Here is a 21,828-nt window from a genome sequence, read left to right as displayed (position 1 = left end):
ACCACAGTGCCAACACTCGCAAAATGGTCGACCCAACATCAACACTTGCAGCAGTGTCACCAACATCAACACTTGTAGCAGTGTCACCAACATCAACACTTGCAGCAGTGGCACCAACATCAACACTTGTAGCAGTGTCACCAACATCAACACTTGCAGCAGTGTCACCAACATCAACACTTGCAGCAGTGTCACCAACATCAACACTTGTAGCAGTGGCACCAACATCAACACTTGTAGCAGTGTCACCAACATCAACACTTGCAGCAGTGTCACCAACATCAACACTTGCAGCAGTGTCACCAACATCAACACTTACAGAAGTGTTACCAACATCAACACTTGCAGCAGTGGCACCAACATCAACACTTGCAGCAGTGTCACCAACATCAACACTTGTAGCAGTGGCACCAACATCAACACTTGCAGCAGTGTCACCAACATCAACACTTGTAGCAGTGTCACCAACATCAACACTTGCAGCAGTGTCACCAACATCAACACTTGTAGCAGTGGCACCAACATCAACACTTGCAGCAGTGTCACCAACATCAACACTTACAGAAGTGTTACCAACATCAACACTTGCAGCAGTGGCACCAACATCAACACTTGCAGCAGTGTCACCAACATCAACACTTGTAGCAGTGGCACCAACATCAACACTTGCAGCAGTGTCACCAACATCAACACTTGTAGCAGTGTCACCAACATCAACACTTGCAGCAGTGTCACCAACATCAACACTTGTAGCAGTGGCACCAACATCAACACTTGTAGCAGTGGCACCAACATCAACACTTGTAGCAGTGGCACCAACATCAACACTTGCAGCAGTGTCACCAACATCAACACTTGTAGCAGTGGCACCAACATCAACACCTGTAGCAGTGGCACCAACATCAACACTTGCAGCAGTGTCACCAACATCAACACTTGTAGCAGTCACCAACATCAACACTTGCAGCAGTGTCACCAATATCAACACTTGCAGCAGTGTTACCAACATCAACACTTATAGCAGTATCACCAACATCAACACTTGTAGCAGTTACCAACATCAACACTTGTAGCAATGTCACCAACATCAACACTTGTAGCAGTATCACCAACATCAACACTTGTAGCAGTATCACCAACATAAACATTTGTAGCAGTCTCACCAACATCAACACTTGTATTGTAGCAGTGACACCATCAACGTGTAGCAGTGACACCATCAACACGTGTAGCAGTGACACCAACACGTGTAGCAGTGACACCATCAACACGTGTAGCAGTGACACCATCAACACGTGTAGCAGTGACACCAACATCAACACTTCTAGCAGTTTTGTAGATGAATGGTTCAGAGAACCGACATGTTGATAAATTAGACACATGTGCAAGTCTTGGGTATCTTTGAAGATTGAGACACTTATGCAGCATATGGGAATCTTTATTTAGGAAACGTTTCGCCACACAATGGCTTCATCAGTCCATACGTAGGAGAAACTTGAAGAACAGGAGTAGAATGAGGTAATCAGTCCCTCAACCTTGAGTCGATGTGTTCAGTCCATCAATCTTGAATAGAATACGGCATATGAGCGGAGAAGCAGCTAATAAACCGTATGGCAGGAGAGGTGCAGCAGTCATAGGTGGTGTCACATTTGCAGCAGTGTCACCAACATCAACACTTGTAGCAGTGTTACCAACATCAACACTTGTAGCAGTGTTACCAACATCAACACTTGTAGCAGTGTTACCAACATCAACACTTGTAGCAGTTACCAACATCAACACTTGTAGCAGTGTCACCAACATCAACACTTGCAGCAGTGTCACCAACATCAACACTTGTAGCAGTGTCACCAACATCAACACTTGCAGCAGTGTCACCAACATCAACACTTGTAGCAGTGGCACCAACATCAACACTTGTAGCAGTGGCACCAACATCAACACTTGCAGCAGTGTCACCAACATCAACACTTGCAGCAGTGTCACCAACATCAACACTTACAGAAGTGTTACCAACATCAACACTTGCAGCAGTGGCACCAACATCAACACTTGCAGCAGTGTCACCAACATCAACACTTGTAGCAGTGGCACCAACATCAACACTTGCAGCAGTGTCACCAACATCAACACTTGTAGCAGTGTCACCAACATCAACACTTGCAGCAGTGGCACCAACATCAACACTTGTAGCAGTGGCACCAACATCAACACTTGTAGCAGTGGCACCAACATCAACACTTGTAGCAGTGACACCAACATCAACACTTGCAGCAGTGTCACCAACATCAACACTTGTAACAGTGGCACCAACATCAACACTTGCAGCAGTGGCACCAACATCAACACCTGTAGCAGTGGCACCAACATCAACACTTGCAGCAGTGTCACCAACATCAACACTTGTAGCAGTCACCAACATCAACACTTGCAGCAGTGTCACCAACATCAACACTTGCAGCAGTGTCACCAATATCAACACTTGCAGCAGTGTTACCAACATCAACACTTATAGCAGTATCACCAACATCAACACTTGTAGCAGTTACCAACATCAACACTTGTAGCAATGTCACCAACATCAACACTTGTAGCAGTATCACCAACATCAACACTTGTAGCAGTATCACCAACATAAACATTTGTAGCAGTCTCACCAACATCAACACTTGTATTGTAGCAGTGACACCATCAACGTGTAGCAGTGACACCATCAACGTGTAGCAGTGACACCATCAACACGTGTAGCAGTGACACCATCAACACGTGTAGCAGTGACACCATCAACACGTGTAGCAGTGACACCAACATCAACACTTCTAGCAGTTTTGTAGATGAATGGTTCAGAGAACCGACATGTTGATAAATTAGACACATGTGCAAGTCTTGGGTATCTTTGAAGATTGAGACACTTATGCAGCATATGGGAATCTTTATTCAGGAAACGTTTCGCCACACAGTGGCTTCATCAGTCCATACTTAGGAGAAACTTGAAGAACAGGAGTAGAATGAGGTAATCAGTCCCTCAACCTTGAGTCGATGTGTTCAGTCCATCAATCTTGAATAGAATACGGCATATGAGCGGAGAAGCAGCTAATAAACCGTATGGCAGGAGAGGTGCAGCAGTCATAGGTGGTGTCACATTTGCAGCAGTGTCACCAACATCAACACTTGTAGCAGTGTTACCAACATCGACTGAACACATCGACTCCAGGCTGAGGGACTGATTACCTCATACTCCTCCTCTCCTTACGCCTTCCTCTTTGTATTGGACTGATGAAGCCACTGTGTGGCGAAACGTTTCCTGAATAAAGATTCCCATATGCTGCATAAGTGTCTCAATCTTCAACTTGTAGCAGTGTTACCAACATCAACACTTGTAGCAGTGTTACCAACATCAACACTTGTAGCAGTGTCACCAACATCAACACTTGTAGCAGTGTCACCAACATCAACACATGTAGCAGTGTCACCAACATCAACACATGTAGCAGTTGTTAGGTAAGACACATATGCAACAGTTAGACAACTTTATTTCGAAACGTTTCGCCTACACAGTAGGCTTCTTCAGTCGAATACAGAAAGTAGGCAGGAACAGTAGAGATGTGAAGACGATGTAATCAGTCCATCACCCTTGATGGACTGTTGCATATGTGTCTTACCTAACAATCTGTCGGTATTTTATACCATTTTAATGTTCATTCTGTCAGACACTGCAACACAAGGGTATCTTGGTACAGACCATCTACTTCGACAACCTCTACTATTGAGAACGGCTGGGTTTGAGAAGGACCTGCCCTCCCAAATCAACCTACGTCTCACCTCCTGGCACTATATAAGGCCCGATTCGGTCACTTCAACTTCATATTGTTTCAGACAACGGAACAATGCTCTTCTCCAGACTGAGGGACTGACCACCTCAAAACTTTAAGGGTGATGGACTGATTACATCGTCTTCAAGTATCTTCTGCTTCTATCAACTTTTCTGTACTCGACTGAAGAAGCCTACTGTGTAGGCGAAACGTTTCAAAATAAAGATACCTAACTGTTGCATATGTGTCTTACCTAACAAAGGAGAATCTTGAAGAACAGGAGGAGAATGAGGTAATCAGTCCCTCAACCTTGAGTCGATGTGGTCAGTCCATCAATCTTGATGGACTGACCAGTCCACCAATAACCCAACTAGGTAGACTGTTCCACTCATCACTACCCTATTTCCAAACCAATACTTTCCTATGTCCTTTCTAAATCTAAACTTATCTAATTTAAATCCATTACTGCGGGTTCTCTCTTGGAGAGATATGTTCAAGACCTTGTTAATATCCCCTTTATTAATACCTGTCTTCAATGGGCCCAAGACTGATCCCTCTGGAACGCCACTTGTTGCTAATTCCCACTCGGATTTAACCCCATTTATGGAACACCAACCCCATTTATGGAACACAAAACCCCATTTATGGAACACCAACATAACACATCTAGCAGTGTTACCAACATCAACACTTCTATCAGTGTTATCAACATCAACACTTAAGAACATAAGAAAGGAGGATCACTGCAGCAGGCCTGTTGGCCCATACTAGGCAGGTCCTTTACAAATCATCCCACTAACGAAACATTTTCCAACCCAATCCTCAATGCTACCCAAGAAATAAGCTCTGATAACTCTATTCACTCATTTGCAAGTCCCACTCAAATCCATCCCCTCTCACTCATATATTTATCCAACCCAAATTTGAAACTACCCAATGTCCTAGCCTCAATAACCCAACTAGGTAGACTGTTCCACTCATCAACTACCCTATTTCCAAACCAATACTTTCCTATGTCCTTTCTAAATCTAAACTTATCTAATTTAAATCCATTACTGCGGGTTCTCTCTTGGAGAGATATCCTCAAGACCTTGTTAATATCCCCTTTATTAATACCCATTTTCCACTTATACACTTCGATCATGTCTCCCCTCATTCTTCGTCTAACAAGTGAATAAGAGACTGCCATCCCCACGAGCCCCTTTGGGGCGGGGCAGATATCAGACCAGACGTCTAGCTTCTCCCTACGAGCCCCGTGAGGGCGGGGACTGCGGCTAGGCCTGGGGACACTTGGTCCCAAAGATGAGGGGGTACTTGTACCTCCTCCCATGGGAGACTTAGGTCTCGAGATACTCCCCAGATAGGGAGCCAAGGCCGGGTCACCACTACCTGGAAAAGACCCGGGCCGGGAGAGTACCGGCGAATAAGAAAAAAAAAAAAAAAGTGAATGTAATTTAAGGGTCTTCAATCTTTTTTCATAAGAAAGATTTCTAATGCTATGTATTAATTTAGTCATTCTACGCTGAATGTTTTCTGACGAATTTATGTCCATTCTGTAATATGGAGACCAGAACTGAGCTGCATAATCTAGGTGAGGCCTTACTAATGATGTATAAAGCTGCAGTATGACCTCTGGACTTTTGTTGCTTATACTTCTTGATATAAATCCCAGTAATCTATTTGCCTTATTACGTACGCTTAAGCACTGCTGTCTTGGTTTAAGGTTACTGCTCACCATAACCCCCAAGTCCTTTTCACGGGATGAAGGATATTGTTAGCCGTCTGGATGACATCATGAGAGGTAATGGGAGCAATCCTATTATCTGTCTCAGTGCTGGAGGCAACGATGTTGGCAGACGTAGGAGTGAGGACCTGATTAGCAGGTATAGGACAGCAATAGAGATAATTAGGAGGAAGGGTGGGAAACCTGTAATATGTGGCATTTTGCCAAGGAGAGGAGTTGGAAATGAATGGTTGTCAAGAGCAATTGGTGTCAATTGCTGGCTGGACAAATACTGTAAGGAAAATGCGGTAACATTCATTGACAACTGGGACCTCTTCTATGGCAGAAATGACATGTATGCCAGGGATGGGGTTCACTTATCTAGGTGTGGGGTGGGAGTACTGGCCAACGCAGTGGAGGGAGCTGTTAGGTCTTTAAACTAGGAATAGTTAGTGGTATGGGTTTTGGCGGGAAAACTGTGAAGTCGCAGGGTAGTAACATGAGTACTAGGAGAACTAGTAATAGGCAAAATGAGGTGGATATTGGAAAGCCAGTGGCACAAATTGACAAGGACAGTAATAGGTTTAGTGGAATAACAGAAAGGAGCAGGAAGGGTAAAGAGAGAGGAGGGTCATTAAATATTTATTACACAAATAGTCGCAGTGCTAGGAATAAGATGGACGAGTTGAGACTAGTTGCTAGTGCAGGTAACATAGATGTATTTGCCATTACTGAGACGTGGTTTAATTCAAAAAGTCGGGACATGCCTGCAGAATGTCACATTCAGGGTTTTAAATTGTTCCAAGTAGATAGAAGTATCGGGAAGGGGGGTGGGGTAGCATTGTATGTCCGAGATCGCTTTAACTGTTGCATAAAAACGGGTATTAAGTCTGAAGTAACACATACAGAGTCTGTTTGGATAGAATTTTCAGAGGGGCATGAAAAATTAATTTTAGGTGTGATATACCGTCCCCCAAATTTAGATAGGGACCAAGGGAGACTACTATGGGAAGAAATTGTTAGGGCCACAAGACACGATAATGTAGTAATTCTAGGAGACTTTAACTTTAGTCATATTGATTGGAATTTCTTGACTGGGAATTTAGAATCATACGATTTCTTAGAAGTAGTTCAGGATTGTTTTTTGAAGCAGTTTGTGACAGAACCTACAAGGGGAAATAACCTGCTTGACTTAGTTCTGGCAAACAATGAATCCCTTGTTAATAATTTAGAAGTTTCAGAGGAACTGGGTGCTAGCGACCACAAATCAATTACATTTAGAATTGAATGGAAGTATGATAGTAGGGATAACTCAGTAACAGTCCCAGATTTTCGCTTAGCAGATTACGATGGGCTTAGAGAACACTTATCATCTGTTGACTGGGGTAACGAAGAGAGCTATCAATATGACAGTTTTCTGAACACAATACATGCTGCTCAAAGAACGTTTATCCCTTATAAGGAAATTAGATCAAATAGAAATGACCCAAAATGGATGAATAATAGGCTGAAATATCTACTAGGGCATAAGAAAGGAATTTATAGGCGTATCAAAAGAGGCGAGGGACATCTTATGAATCAGTATATTGACATTAAGAGGGACATTAAAAAGGGGATAAGAAAAGCTAAAAGGGACTATGAAATTAAAGTTGCTAGGGATTCTAAAACTAACCCAAAAAGTTTTTTCCAGGTATATAGAACAAAAGTCAGAGATAAGATAGGTCCCCTTAAAAATAACTATGGGAATCTTACTGACAAAGAGAATGAAATGTGCTCGATTTTAAATAATTATTTTCTCTCGGTTTTTACACAGGAAGACACTAATAATATTCCGGTAATTAATTTTTATAGTGGATCAGAAGAAGATAAATTATGTAACATCACAGTCACTAGTGAAATGGTTGTGAAGCAGATAGACCGACTGAAGCAAAATAAGTCACCGGGTCCTGATGAGGTTTTTTCAAGGGTTCTTAAGGAATGCAAAATGGAAGTCTGTGAACCATTAACTAATATTTTTAATTTATCTCTTCAAACAGGTGTAGTGTCTGATATGTGGAAGATGGCTAATGTAATTCCTATTTTTAAAACAGGGGACAAGTCGTTACCGTCAAATTACCGCCAAATAAGCCTGACCTCAATTGTAGGCAAATTACTAGAGTCAATTATAGCTGAGATTATAAGAAGCCATCTCGATAAGCATAGCTTGATTAATGATACTCAGCATGGATTCACAAGAGGCCGGTCTTGTCTAACTAATTTATTAACTTTCTTCAGTAAAGCTTTTGAGGCTGTTGACCATGATAAAGAATTTGATATTATTTACTTAGATTTTAGTAAGGCATTTGATAGAGTTCCGCACCAAAGACTGTTGAAGAAAGTAGCAGCTCATGGCATTGGGGGAAGGGTGCTCTCGTGGATCGAGTCATGGCTCACAGACAGGAAGCAGAGAGTGTCCATAAATGGGGTTAAATCCGAGTGGGGATCAGTAACAAGTGGCGTTCCACAGGGATCAGTCTTGGGCCCGTTGTTGTTTATAATATATATCAATGATCTTGATGAAGGAATTACTAGTGATATGAGCAAATTCGCCGATGACACGAAGATAGGTAGGATAATTGATTCAAACGTAGATGTTAGGGAACTTCAGGAGGATTTAGACAAACTTTACTCTTGGTCAGAAAAGTGGCAGATGCAGTTCAATGTAGATAAATGCAAGGTTCTGAAGCTCGGGAGTGTCCATAACCCTAGCACTTATAAGTTAAATAATGTAGAACTTAGCCATACAGATTGCGAAAAGGACTTGGGGGTTATGGTAAGCAGCAACCTTAAACCAAGGCAGCAATGCCTAAGCGTACGTAATAAGGCAAATAGATTACTGGGATTTATATCAAGAAGTGTAAGCAACAGAAGTCCAGAGGTCATACTGCAGCTTTATACATCATTAGTAAGGCCTCACCTAGATTATGCAGCTCAATTCTGGTCTCCATATTACAGAATGGACATAAATTCGTTAGAAAACATTCAGCGTAGGATGACTAAATTAATACATAGCATTAGAAATCTTCCTTATGAAGAAAGATTGAAGACTCTTAAGTTACATTCACTTGTTAGACGAAGAATGAGGGGAGACCTGATCGAAGTGTATAAGTGGAAGATAGGTATTAATAAAGGGGATATTAACAAGGTCTTGAGGATATCTCTCCAAGAGAGAACCCGCAGTAATGGATTTAAATTAGATAAGTTTAGATTTAGAAAGGACATAGGAAAGTATTGGTTTGGAAATAGGGTAGTTGATGAGTGGAACAGTCTACCTAGTTGGGTTATTGAGGCTAGGACTTTGGGTAGTTTCAAATTTAGGTTGGATAAGTACATGAGTGGGAGGGGTTGGATTTGAGAGGAACTTGCACATCGGAGCTTGTTTCTTGGGTGGCATTGAAAATTGGGTTGGTCAAATGTTTGTTAGTGGGATGAATTGTAAAGGACCTGCCTAGTATGGGCCAACAGGCTTGCTGCAGTGTTTCTCTTTTCTTCTTATGTAATCTGTATGGCTAATTTCTACATTATTTAACTTGTAAGTGCTAGGGTTATGGACACTCCCGAGCTTCAGAACCTTGCATTTATCTACACTGAAATGCATCTGCCACTTTTCTGACCAAGAATAGAGTTTGTCTAACTCCTCCTGAAGTTCCCTAACATCCACGTTTGAATCAATCATCCTACCTATCTTTGTGTCATCGGCGAATTTGCTCATATCACTAGTAATACCCTCATCAAGATCATTGATATATATTATAAACAACAACGGGCCTAAGACTGATCCCTGTGGTACGCCACTTGTTGCAGATCCCCACTCGGATTTAACCCCATTTAAGCATACTCTCTGCTTCCTGTTAGTGAGCCATGACTCGATCCATGACAGCACTTTTCCCCCAATGCCATGAGCTGCCACTTTTTTTTAACAGTCTCTGGTGCAGTACTCTATCAAAAGCCTTACTAAAATCTAAATAAACAATATCGAATTCTTTACCATGATCAACGGCCTCAAAAGCTTTACTGAAGAAGGTTAATAAATTAGTTAGGTAGGAACGGCCCTTCGTGAATCCATGTTGAGTATCATTAATCAAGCTGTGCTTATCCAGATGGTTTCTTATATTATCAGCTATAATTGACTCTAGTAATTTGTCTACAATTGTAGCAGTGTTACCAACATCATCACTTGTAGCAGTGTCACCACAACACCTGTAGCAGTGTCACCAACATCAATACCTCTAGCAGTGTTACCAACATCAATACTTCTAGCAGTATCACCAACATCAACACTTGCAGCAGTGTTACCAACATCAACACTTATAGCAGTGTTACCAACATCAACACTTATAGCAGTGTCACCAACATCAATACCTCTAGCAGTGTTACCAACATCAATACTTCTAGCAGTATCACCATCAACATTTATAGCAGTGTTACCAACATCAACACTTGCAGCAGTGTTACCAACATCAACACTTATAGCAGTGTTACCAACATCAACACTTATAGCAGTGTTACCAACATCAACACTTATAACAGTGTTACCAACATCAACACTTGTAGCAGTGTCACCAACATCAACACTTGCAGCAGTGTTACCAACATCAACACTTGTAACAATTTCATCAACATCAACACTTGTAGCAGTGTTATCAACATCAGCACTTCTAGCAGTATTATCAACATCAACACTTGTAGCAGTGTTATCAACATCAACACTTGTAGCATTGTTATCAACATCAACACTTGTAGCATTGTTATCAACATCAACACTTGTAGCAGTGTTATCAACATCAACACTTGTAGCAGTGTTATCAACATCAACACTTGTAGCAGTGTTATCAACATCAACACTTGTAGCAGTGTTACCAACATCAATACTTCTAGGAGTGTTATCAACATCAACACTTGTAGCAGTGTTATCAACATCAACACTTGTAGCAGTGTTATCAACATCAACACTTGTAGCAGTATTATCAACATCAACACTTGTAGCAGTATTATCAACATCAACACTTCTAGCAGTGTTATCAACATCAACACTTCTAGCAGTATTATCAACATCAACACTTCTAGCAGTATTATCAACATCAACACTTCTAGCAGTATTATCAACATCAACACTTGTAGCAGTGTTATCAACATCAACACTTGTAGCAGTGTTATCAACATCAACACTTGTAGCAGTGTTATCAACATCAACACTTGTAGCAGTGTTATCAACATCAACACTTGTAGCAGTGTTATCAACATCAACACTTGTAGCAGTGTTATCAACATCAACACTTGTAGCAGTATTATCAACATCAACACTTGTAGCAGTATTATCAACATCAACACTTGTAGCAGTATTATCAACATCAACACTTCTAGCAGTATTATCAACATCAACACTTCTAGCAGTGTTATCAACATCAACACTTGTAGCAGTATTATCAACATCAACACTTGTAGCAGTATTATCAACATCAACACTTCTAGCAGTATTATCAACATCAACACTTCTAGCAGTGTTATCAACATCAACACTTGTAGCAGTGTTATCAACATCAACACTTGTAGCAGTATTATCAACATCAACACTTCTAGCAGTATTATCAACATCAACACTTGTAGCAGTGTTATCAACATCAACACTTGTAGCAGTATTATCAACATCAACACTTCTAGCAGTATTATCAACATCAACACTTGTAGCAGTGTTATCAACATCAACCCTTGTAGCAGTATTATCAACATCAATACTTCTAGCAGTGTTTTTAACATTATCTGGTTTAACCAGGTGTCCTGTTTCCATCTGGAATCACGATATTGCTAATCCTTCACACCCACACTGGGTCCATCACTTCACGTGACGTCACACAGGAGGTGACCTGCTCCCAGTAGTGGGGAGTGTGGACGCCTTTGTGGCTCCAAGGAAGAACTCCTGTCAGTCTCTCAAATCTTTCGGTTTGTGAAGGAGTGATGGTTGGTAATCTTCAAAACCTAGTCTTACTAGGGTGTTCTAACCTCTATGGAAGCCATGTGTGGTATGGTCCCATGGGAGTGACCTCGAAGAAATTATGGGGTGTGTGTGGAGGCCTATATAAACTGAGGAGTAAGCAGAACCTGCACTTCAACCCCACCACAAGCGAGGTTGCAGTACAAGAATTTTTTCTACGTTCCCTTTCGGGAAGGGGAGCTGTTACGTTTGGAAATCGTCACCCATGTTCTTTCATGATGGATTCCTAGCTTATGAAGATAAAACCCACAGGTGGAGTAATCAACGACTCTACAAAGCTCGCCCTTTGCAGCCGCAGTAAAAAATAGCCTACAGAGTTCACTGCAATTTACCCACTCAAGGACGCCTTCTTTGTCGCCTGCATCGACGAAACAGAACCTTACCTTTGACATACCTCTGAAGAGTTCCGAATTTTTCTACTCCCGGAGACAGGCCATGAACCAAGCTCGCCTGGTGCTTAGTTGGTCAACCAAGCTGTTGCTGCTGGAGGCCCGCAGCCCCACATATCCATCACAGCCTGGTTGATCTGACACCTGGTGAAGATACTTGTCCAGTTTCCTCTTGAAGGTTTCTACACGTGTTCCAGCAGTGTTTCTGAGAGCTTCTAGTAATATGTAGACTAGTCTGCGCTGCACTACACTACACCCCGGCTTTTCACTGGGTTTATTTTGCACTTCCTCCCATATCTCTCACTTCAATATGTTGTTAGGCAGTGCGCAGATTTGGGACCAGGCCCTCATGTGCCTTCCAGGTATATACTATCATCTCTCTTTCCCTTTCGCTCCAGTAAGTACATATTTAAGATTTTGCGGCACTCCCATTAATTTTTTTTTTTTTGATCTATGCAGGTCGTAAACTATCTCTATTTGTTCCAGCTTTGATATTTCTCCTGCCATGAACAAGGCCGTCAATACTGAGCAAAATTCCAAACGAGGGAGCATATGCGATTTGAAAGGTGTCACCTCTGGTATTATTTCCCTACTTTTGAAGGTTCTCATTTCCCACCCCGTTATCCTCCTGGCTGACGTGACCGTCTTACTGTGATCTTTGAAACGAAGGTCAACTGACATAATTATTCGTCTTTCATGTGTTCCTTTCGTTCTGTTTAACGACCTTGAGATTTGTATACACTGTTCCTTTTCAGCTCCTCATTCTTTCCGTACCTAAGCAGTTGGAACCTATCACATTGCAATTTTTCAGCGTCTCCTACCGAAGTAACGTCCATGTTTATTTTAGTGTCATCTGCAAATGATCATACAAAACTGTGATGAATGTTTTTATCTATGTCTGCTATAAGGCTGAGAAACAGCAGAGGTGCCAGGACAGTGCCTTGGTGCAGTGAGCTTTTTACCTCGCTGATGTTGGATTTTACGATTTACTGCTTTTTGTGTTTGTGCTAGGAACCCGAAAATCCATCTGTCCATCTTCCCTATAATGCCTCTTTATAGTGTGCAATCACCCCATGACTGCGTTTGTCAAATGCCTTTGCAAAATCTATCATATCTACATTTTGGATGTCTTCCAACACCTCCGTAATTCTGTCATAGTGGTTTAGTAGCTGTGACAGGCATGATCGTCCCACTGAAAACCGTGCTGGTTTGGCTTATGTCGACTGTGTTGTTCCATGAAATCTGTAATCTGACCTCTCATCACTCTTTCGAAGATTTTAATGATGTGGGAAATTAGAGCTACAAATCTGGGTTTTAGCTAGTGCTCTACTACCTCCCCTATGCAAAAGCTGCTGTCTACACTCTTTAAGGTCCGGTATTTCACCTAGATCTAGGCTCTTTCTCCAAAGACTACTGAGGGATTCGTGCTAGTGGTACTTCGCACTTTTTTTTTATAAATAGGGCATTCCATGAATTTGGTCCAGGTGCTGAGTGAGTGTTTTCAATTTCTTTATCGAAGTCTATGAGTACTTATGTCAGTTGGTCTGCGCGGCCTTCTGATGAAGTGACAAATGTTTCTGCATTCTCTACCCTACTATCATATAGTGGGTTGCTGAACACCGACTCATACTGTTCTTTCAGAATTTCACTCATTTTCCTGTTCGTCAGTATACGAGTCTCCTCTCAGCACAACCACTGCTATCAATACACCAAAGAAACATGGTCTTTCAAGTTCTTTCTTCTCAACCCCTGAGGGCGAAGAAATTTGTCTTCCTCGAAAGATTGGACAAATTTATTATGACGCTATCCATCGACGACCTCAAACCTTCCACTGAGGATCAAAATCTATGAACGCTCCCAACACATCTCACCCTGCTGGAACTTGAAAGCTACTAACACATCTCACCCTGCTGGAACCTGAAAGCTACCAACACATCTCACCCTGCTGGAACTTGAAAGCTACTAACACATCTCACCCTGCTGGAACCTGAAAGCTACCAACACATCTCACCCTGCTGGAACTTGAAAGCTACTAACACATCTCACCCTGCTGGAACCTGAAAGCTACCAACACATCTCACCCTGCTGGAACTTGAAAGCTACTAACACATCTCACCCTGATGGAACCTGAAAGCTACCAACATATCTCACCCTGCTGGAACTTGAAAGCTACCAACACATCTCACCCTGCTGGAACCTGAAAGCTACCAACACATCTCACCCTGCTGGAACCTGAAAGCTACCAACACATCTCACCCTGCTGGAACCTGAAAGCTACCAACATATCTCACCCTGCTGGAACTTGAAAGCTACCAACACATCTCACCCTGCTGGAACTTGAAAGCTACCAACACATCTCACCCTGCTGGAACCTGAAACCCTGCTACCAACACATCTCACCCTGCTGGAACCTGAAAGCTACCAACACATCTACCAACAGCTACCAACACATCTCACCTGCTGCTGGAACTGGAACCTGAAAGCTACTACCAACACATCTCACCCTGCTGGAACCTGAATGAAACCCTGCTACCAACACATCTCACCCTGCTGGAACTTGAAAGCTACCAACACATCTCACCCTGCTGGAACTTGAAAGCTACCAACACATCTCACCCTGCTGGAACTTGAAAGCTACCAACACATCTCACCCTGCTGGAACCTGAAAGCTACCAACACATCTCACCCTGCTGGAACTTGAAAGCTACCAACACATCTCACCCTGCTGGAACTTGAAAGCTACCAACACATCTCACCCTGCTGGAACTTGAAAGCTACCAACACATCTCACCCTGCTGGAACTTGAAAGCTACCAACACATCTCACCCTGCTGGAACCTGAAAGCTACCAACACATCTCACCCTGCTGGAACTTGAAAGCTACCAACACATCTCACCCTGCTGGAACTTGAAAGCTACCAACACATCTCACCCTGCTGGAACCTGAAAGCTACCAACACATCTCACCCTGCTGGAACTTGAAAGCTACCAACACATCTCACCCTGCTGGAACTTGAAAGCTACCAACACATCTCACCCTGCTGGAACTTGAAAGCTACCAACACATCTCACCCTGCTGGAACCTGAAAGCTACCAACACATCTCACCCTGCTGGAACCTGAATGTTACCAACAAATCTCACCCTGCTGGAACCTGAAAGCTACCAACATATCTCACCCTGCTGGAACTTGAAAGCTACCAACACATCTCACCCTGCTGGAACTTGAAAGCTACCAACACATCTCACCCTGCTGGAACTTGAAAGCTACCAACACATCTCACCCTGCTGGAACCTGAAAGCTACCAACACATCTCACCCTGCTGGAACTTGAAAGCTACCAACACATCTCACCCTGCTGGAACCTGAAAGCTACCAACACATCTCACCCTGCTGGAACCTGAAAGCTACCAACACATCTCACCCTGCTGGAACCTGAATGTTACCAACAAATCTCACCCTGCTGGAACCTGAAAGCTACCAACATATCTCACCCTGCTGGAACTTGAAAGCTACCAACACATCTCACCCTGCTGGAACTTGAAAGCTACCAACACATCTCACCCTGCTGGAACTTGAAAGCTACCAACACATCTCACCCTGCTGGAACCTGAAAGCTACCAACACATCTCACCCTGCTGGAACTTGAAAGCTACCAACACATCTCACCCTGCTGGAACCTGAAAGCTACCAACACATCTCACCCTGCTGGAACTTGAAAGCTACCAACACATCTCACCCTGCTGGAACCTGAAAGCTACCAACACATCTCACCCTGCTGGAACTTGAAAGCTACCAACACATCTCACCCTGCTGGAACTTGAAAGCTACCAACACATCTCACCCTGCTGGAACTTGAAAGCTACCAACACATCTCACCCTGCTGGAACCTGAAAGCTACCAACACATCTCACCCTGCTGGAACTTGAAAGCTACCAACACATCTCACCCTGCTGGAACTTGAAAGCTACCAACACATCTCACCCTGCTGGAACTTGAAAGCTACCAACACATCTCACCCTGCTGGAACCTGAAAGCTACCAACACATCTCACCCTGCTGGAACCTGAATGTTACCAACAAATCTCACCCTGCTGGAACTTGAAAGCTACCAACACATCTCACCCTGCTGGAACTTGAAAGCTACCAACACATCTCACCCTGCTGGAACCTGAAAGCTACCAACACATCTCACCCTGCTGGAACTTGAAAGCTACCAACACATCTCACCCTGCTGGAACTTGAAAGCTACCAACACATCTCACCCTGCTGGAACCTGAATGTTACCAACAAATCTCACCCTGCTGGAACCTGAAAGCTACCAACACATCTCACCCTGCTGGAACCTGAATGTTACCAACAAATCTCACCCTGCTGGAACCTGAAAGCTACCAACACATCTCACCCTGCTGGAACCTGAAAGCTACCAACACATCTCACCCTGCTGGAACCTGAAAGCTACCAACACATCTCACCCTGCTGGAACCCCTGAATGCTACCAACACATCTCACTGCTGGAACTTGAAAGCTACCAAATCTCACCCTGCTGGAACTTGAAAGCTACCAACACATCTCACCCTGCTGGAACTTGAAAGCTACCAACACATCTCACCCTGCTGGAACTTGAAAGCTACCAACACATCTCACCCTGCTGGAACTTGAAAGCTACCAACACATCTCACCCTGCTGGAACCTGAAAGCTACCAACACATCTCACCCTGCTGGAACCTGAATGTTACCAACAAATCTCACTGCTGGAACAGCAATTCCTACAATCATCTCGCCAAGGACTGCCCCATTAAGGACAAGTTTTGTTCAAACTATAGAAGTGAAGGACACAACTGTAAGGCCTGCACCACCACTACTTCAACATGCCTTAACTGCAAGAGTAATCATAGTATTCTTGCAGCAAAATGCCCTTCAAGAAATCATCGGAAAGAAAAACCATAAAGACCTAAAGAAAATCTCTTCTAATTCTCCGACTTACGCCGCCATCACCAAGCTACAATCCGATACTACCAAGATTCCCCAAGCCACTCAACAGATACCCTCCATCAGCCACTCCTCTCCACTTCCAGACGGCGCTCCTTCCAAAGTTCTCTACTCTATTGCATGGCGTATGCACACCTTGTAAATGCAGGAAACCCTGGAACTTTTAACACCACAATTAACGAACTCTTCTGCCTTAGCAATATCCCAAGTTTCAACTTACCTAACTCTACACCTTCTGCCGACATCCTCAAGATTATCCCCCAACGTCGTGAATTTCACTACACCTGCTGACCTGACACTTTCCTCTGCCCACAGCACCGTTCCTGAACCATCTCCAGCTACTAGCAAGACCAACAGCACCATTCCTGACCCATCTCCAGCTACTAGCAAGACCCACAGCACCATTCCTGACCCATCTCCAGCTACTAGCAAGACCCACAGCACCATTCCTGAACCAGCTACTAGCAAGACCCACAGCACCATTCCTGAACCAGCTACTAGCAAGACCCACAGCACCATTCCTGAACCAGCTACTAGCAAGACCCACAGCACCATTCCTGAACCAGCTACTAGCAAGACCCACAGCACCATTCCTGAACCAGCTACTAGCAAGACCCACAGCACCATTCCTGAACCAGCTACTAGCAAGACCCACAGCACCATTCCTGAACCAGCTACTAGCAAGACCCACAGCACCATTCCTGACCCATCTCAAGCTACTAGCAAGACCCACAGCACCATTCCTGAACCAGCTACTAGCAAGACCCACAGCACCATTCCTGACCCATCTCCAGCTACTAACAAGACCTACTACCGGCAACAACGCCTCTAACAATACTTTTCACTCACAACCAGCCGACAAGCCATAACAAATCTCACCCCTGCTCCTGAACAACCACAGCCATCATCACAAGCCTCCCATCCTACAGAACCTGTCAGTACTAGTGAACACTCGCCCGCAGAATCCTCTTCCGAGGAAGAAGGCTAAGAAGACACCCTCGCCAGTGGACCAGAATAGACCAACCTAATCTTCTACACACCTCCATCTAACAGCGATACTATGATCTGCTTGAAACTCTACAAGGGGCTTTGTGATGGATCTGTCAAGTTTGCCTGTAAACCACATCACTTCTTGCTGAAACAAGTACTAGAGTTCATCAAACCCCACAAATATACCTCTCCAGAAGCAACTTCAAGTGCCAAAACGGTTCTTCAACTAACCCACCTTAAATCATAACTATAATCAACACCTTGAAAATGAGCTGCCATCTCCTGTGACCCTGCCTGCTGCCCTCTCCTGCGTGTGACACTTGCTTAGCCAGGAAGCCTGTCTATAAATGGACTAGCGCACGCACACACACACACACACACACACATGGGCGACCAGAAACGTGATGGGCTAAGATGATGGAGGTGGTACTGGAAAACCTCATACTTCAACATGTTAGGGACACCAACAGTGAGAGAGGAGAGAATGAAGCAGCAAGGCTGGACCTCATATTCATCTTGAGTAGTTCAGACACTGAGGACATCACATACGAAAGGTCCCTCGGAGTTAGTGATCACGTGGTCCTGAGCTTCGAATACATTGTGGAGAGTGAAGCAGCACGAGTAGGACGGGAGAAGTCAAACTACAAAAGAGTGCACTACACAGGCATCAGGAATTCCGTGCAAGAGGTACAGTGGGAAAGAAAAAGGGTGGAAAAATCAGTAAATGTGAGAATGGAATACATGACCACAAAATGTAAGGAGATAAAGGAGAGGTTCGTACCCATTAGAAACAATAGAAAGACCAGAACGAGCCCTTGGTTTAACCAATGGTGTAAAGAACCAAAATTAAGTGAGCTAGAGAAGAGAAAGTATAGAAGATAAAGGACCCAGGAAAATAAGATCAGTCAAAAAGCCAGAAACTAATATGCACAGATTAGGAGGGAGGTCCAGCGGTAATATGAGAATGACATAGCATCGAAAGCCAAATCTGACCCAAAGCTGTTGTACAGCCACATCAGGAGGAAAACAACAGTCAAGGCCTAGGTAATCAGGCTAAGGAATGAAGGAGGGGAGATCACAAGAAGTATGCGAAGAGCTCAACACGAGATTTAATACCTTTACCTTTAATATACCCTTCATGAGTTTCGAGAGTCTTTCTACTCCTGGAGCCCGGCCATGGGTCAGACTAGTGTTAACCTGGTCAATAAGGCTGTTGCTGCTGGAGGTCCACTGCTCCACATATCCATCACACCCTGGTTAATCTGGCGCCTAGTGAAGATGCTTGTCTAGTTTCCTCTTTAAGACTTGTACATTTGTTCCTGAAGTGTTTCTGATATCTTCTGGTAAGATGCTGAATAATCCGGGGCCACAGATATTGATACAGTGTTCCCTTATTGTGCCCACCGCACACCTGCTTTTCATTGGCTTTATTTTGCACTTCCTCCCATAGCTTTCACTCAAGTATGTTATGACAGAGTGCAAATTTGGAACCAGGCCCTTGAGTACTTTCCAGGTATATATTATTATTATTATGTACCTCTCTCTCCTCCGCTCCAGTGAGTACACATTTAAGACTTTAAGGTGTTCCCAGTAATTTAAATGCTTTATTGGTTCTATGTGGGCCGTAAACAATCTCTGTATTTGTTCCAGCTCCGATATTTCTCCAGCCCTGAACGGGGACGTCAACACTGAACAATATTCCAAATGAGGGAACACTAGCGATCTGAAATGTCATCACTGGCATTATTTCCCTTGTTTTGAAAGTTCTCATTATCCACTCCCTCATCCTCCTGGCTGTCGTGACCTTTGTCTTATGTTCTTTGAAAGAAAGGTCAGCTGACATAATTTTTCCCAAGTCTTTCACGTGATCCTTTCGTTCTATTTGATGATCCTTTTGAGTTTTGTATACAGTGACCCTTTTGAGTTTCATCATTCTTTCAATACCTAAGCAGTTAAGGATTTTTTTTTTCAGTGGAAACATAATGGATTCCAGCACACCGGAATGGTAGGGTACACAACAAATGCTGGAGACAATACACACAACCGAGAAGGTGAAGAGGCTGCTAAGTGAACTACATACCTCAACATCTCTCCATGGGCCCCGAGGGAGCAGAGGCACTGTGTGTACTACTAACAACAGTCTTCAACACATCTATCGAAACAGGGCAACTATCTGAGGTGTGGAAGACAGCAAATGTAGTCCCAGTTTTTAAGAAAGACAGACAAACAGCATTAAACTACAGATCAGAGTCACTAACTTGTATAGTACGCAAAGTCATGGAGAAGCTTATGAGAAAAGCGGTGAGCAACTAGAACACGATAACCAGCATGGTTCCAGGGAAGGAAAAGCCTGTGTCACAAACCTACCGGAGTTATACGACTAGGTGACAGAAGTAAAAGGAGAGAGAGGGGTGGGAAGATTGTACTTTCCTGGACAGTAAGAAAGCTTTCGACAGTTCCACACAAGAGATTAGTGCAAAAGCTAGAGGAGCAGTCAGGAATAACAGGAAAGGCACTGCAATAGATCAGAGAATAACTCATAGGAAGGAAATAACGAGTGAAGGTACGTGGCGAGGTGTCAGGTAGGACTACAAAGAGATCTAGACAGGCTGCAAGCCTGTAAAGTCATGAAGACTGGAGAAAGTCAAAGAAGACCGCATACGGAGTACAGGCTAGGGGACCCAAAGGCTACAAACCAGACTCAAAGAAAAGAATCTTGGGGCGAGTATCAAGCCGAGCACATCTGAGGCGCATATCAACCAATTGCTGCAGCACACGGGCGCCTAGCAAACCTACGACTAGCGTTTAGATTCCTGAGTAAGGAGTCATTTAACACACTGTACACCGTGTACACCAAGCCCATATTGAAGTATGCAGAACCTGTATGGAACCAACACCTGGTGAAGCACGTCTAGACATTAGAGAAAGTGCAAAGGTTTGCAACAAGACTAGTCCTGGAGCAGAAAAAAATGTCCTACGAGGAGAGATTAAGGGAAATCAACCTGACGACATTGGAGAAGAGGAGGGATAGGGAAGGACATGATAACGACATATAAAATACTGAGAGGAACTGACAAGGTAGATAGGGACAGACAGCAACCAGGGGTCACAACTGGAAGTTAAACACTGAGATAAGTCACAGGGATGTTACGAAGTATTTCTTCAGTCAGAGAGTAGTCAGGAAGTGAAACAATCTGGAGTGATATAATGGAGGTTGGATCCATATATAGCTTTAGGAAGAGATATAATAACGCTCATGTTGCAGGGTGGGTGTGGACCCAGTAGCGACCAGTGAAGAGCTGGGGCCAGGAGCTGTGATTCGACCCCTGCACACAAATAGGCGAGTACACACTTGACTGAGCAGCCCTAAACAGGCCTAACGAGTATTTAATAAACTTAATTTAAAAAACATAATATTTGAAATTGAATAAACCATGAGACTACTTAAACACCTGAAAAAATACACGTGACAGGTCACAACACCTGCACCACCACACGTGACAGGTCACAACACCTGCACCACCACACGTGACAGGTCACAACACCTGCACCACACGTGACAGGTCACCACACATGCACCACCACACGTGACAAGTCACCACACGTGACAGGTCACAACACCTGCACCACCACACGTGACAGGTCATAACACCTACACCACCACACGTGACAGGTCACAACACCTGCACCATCACACGTGACAGGTCACCACACATGCACCACCACACGTGACAGGTCACCACACGTGACAGGTCACCACACATGCACCACCACACGTGACAGGTCACCACACATGCACCACCACACGTGACAGGTCACCACACATGCACCACCACACGTGACAGGTCACCACACATGCACCACCACACGTGACAGGTCACCACACATGCACCAC

Source organism: Cherax quadricarinatus, chromosome 10 (genome assembly GCF_038502225.1).
Source record: "Cherax quadricarinatus isolate ZL_2023a chromosome 10, ASM3850222v1, whole genome shotgun sequence".
Taxonomy (NCBI): domain Eukaryota; kingdom Metazoa; phylum Arthropoda; class Malacostraca; order Decapoda; family Parastacidae; genus Cherax; species Cherax quadricarinatus.
This window is presented reverse-complemented; position numbering follows the sequence as displayed.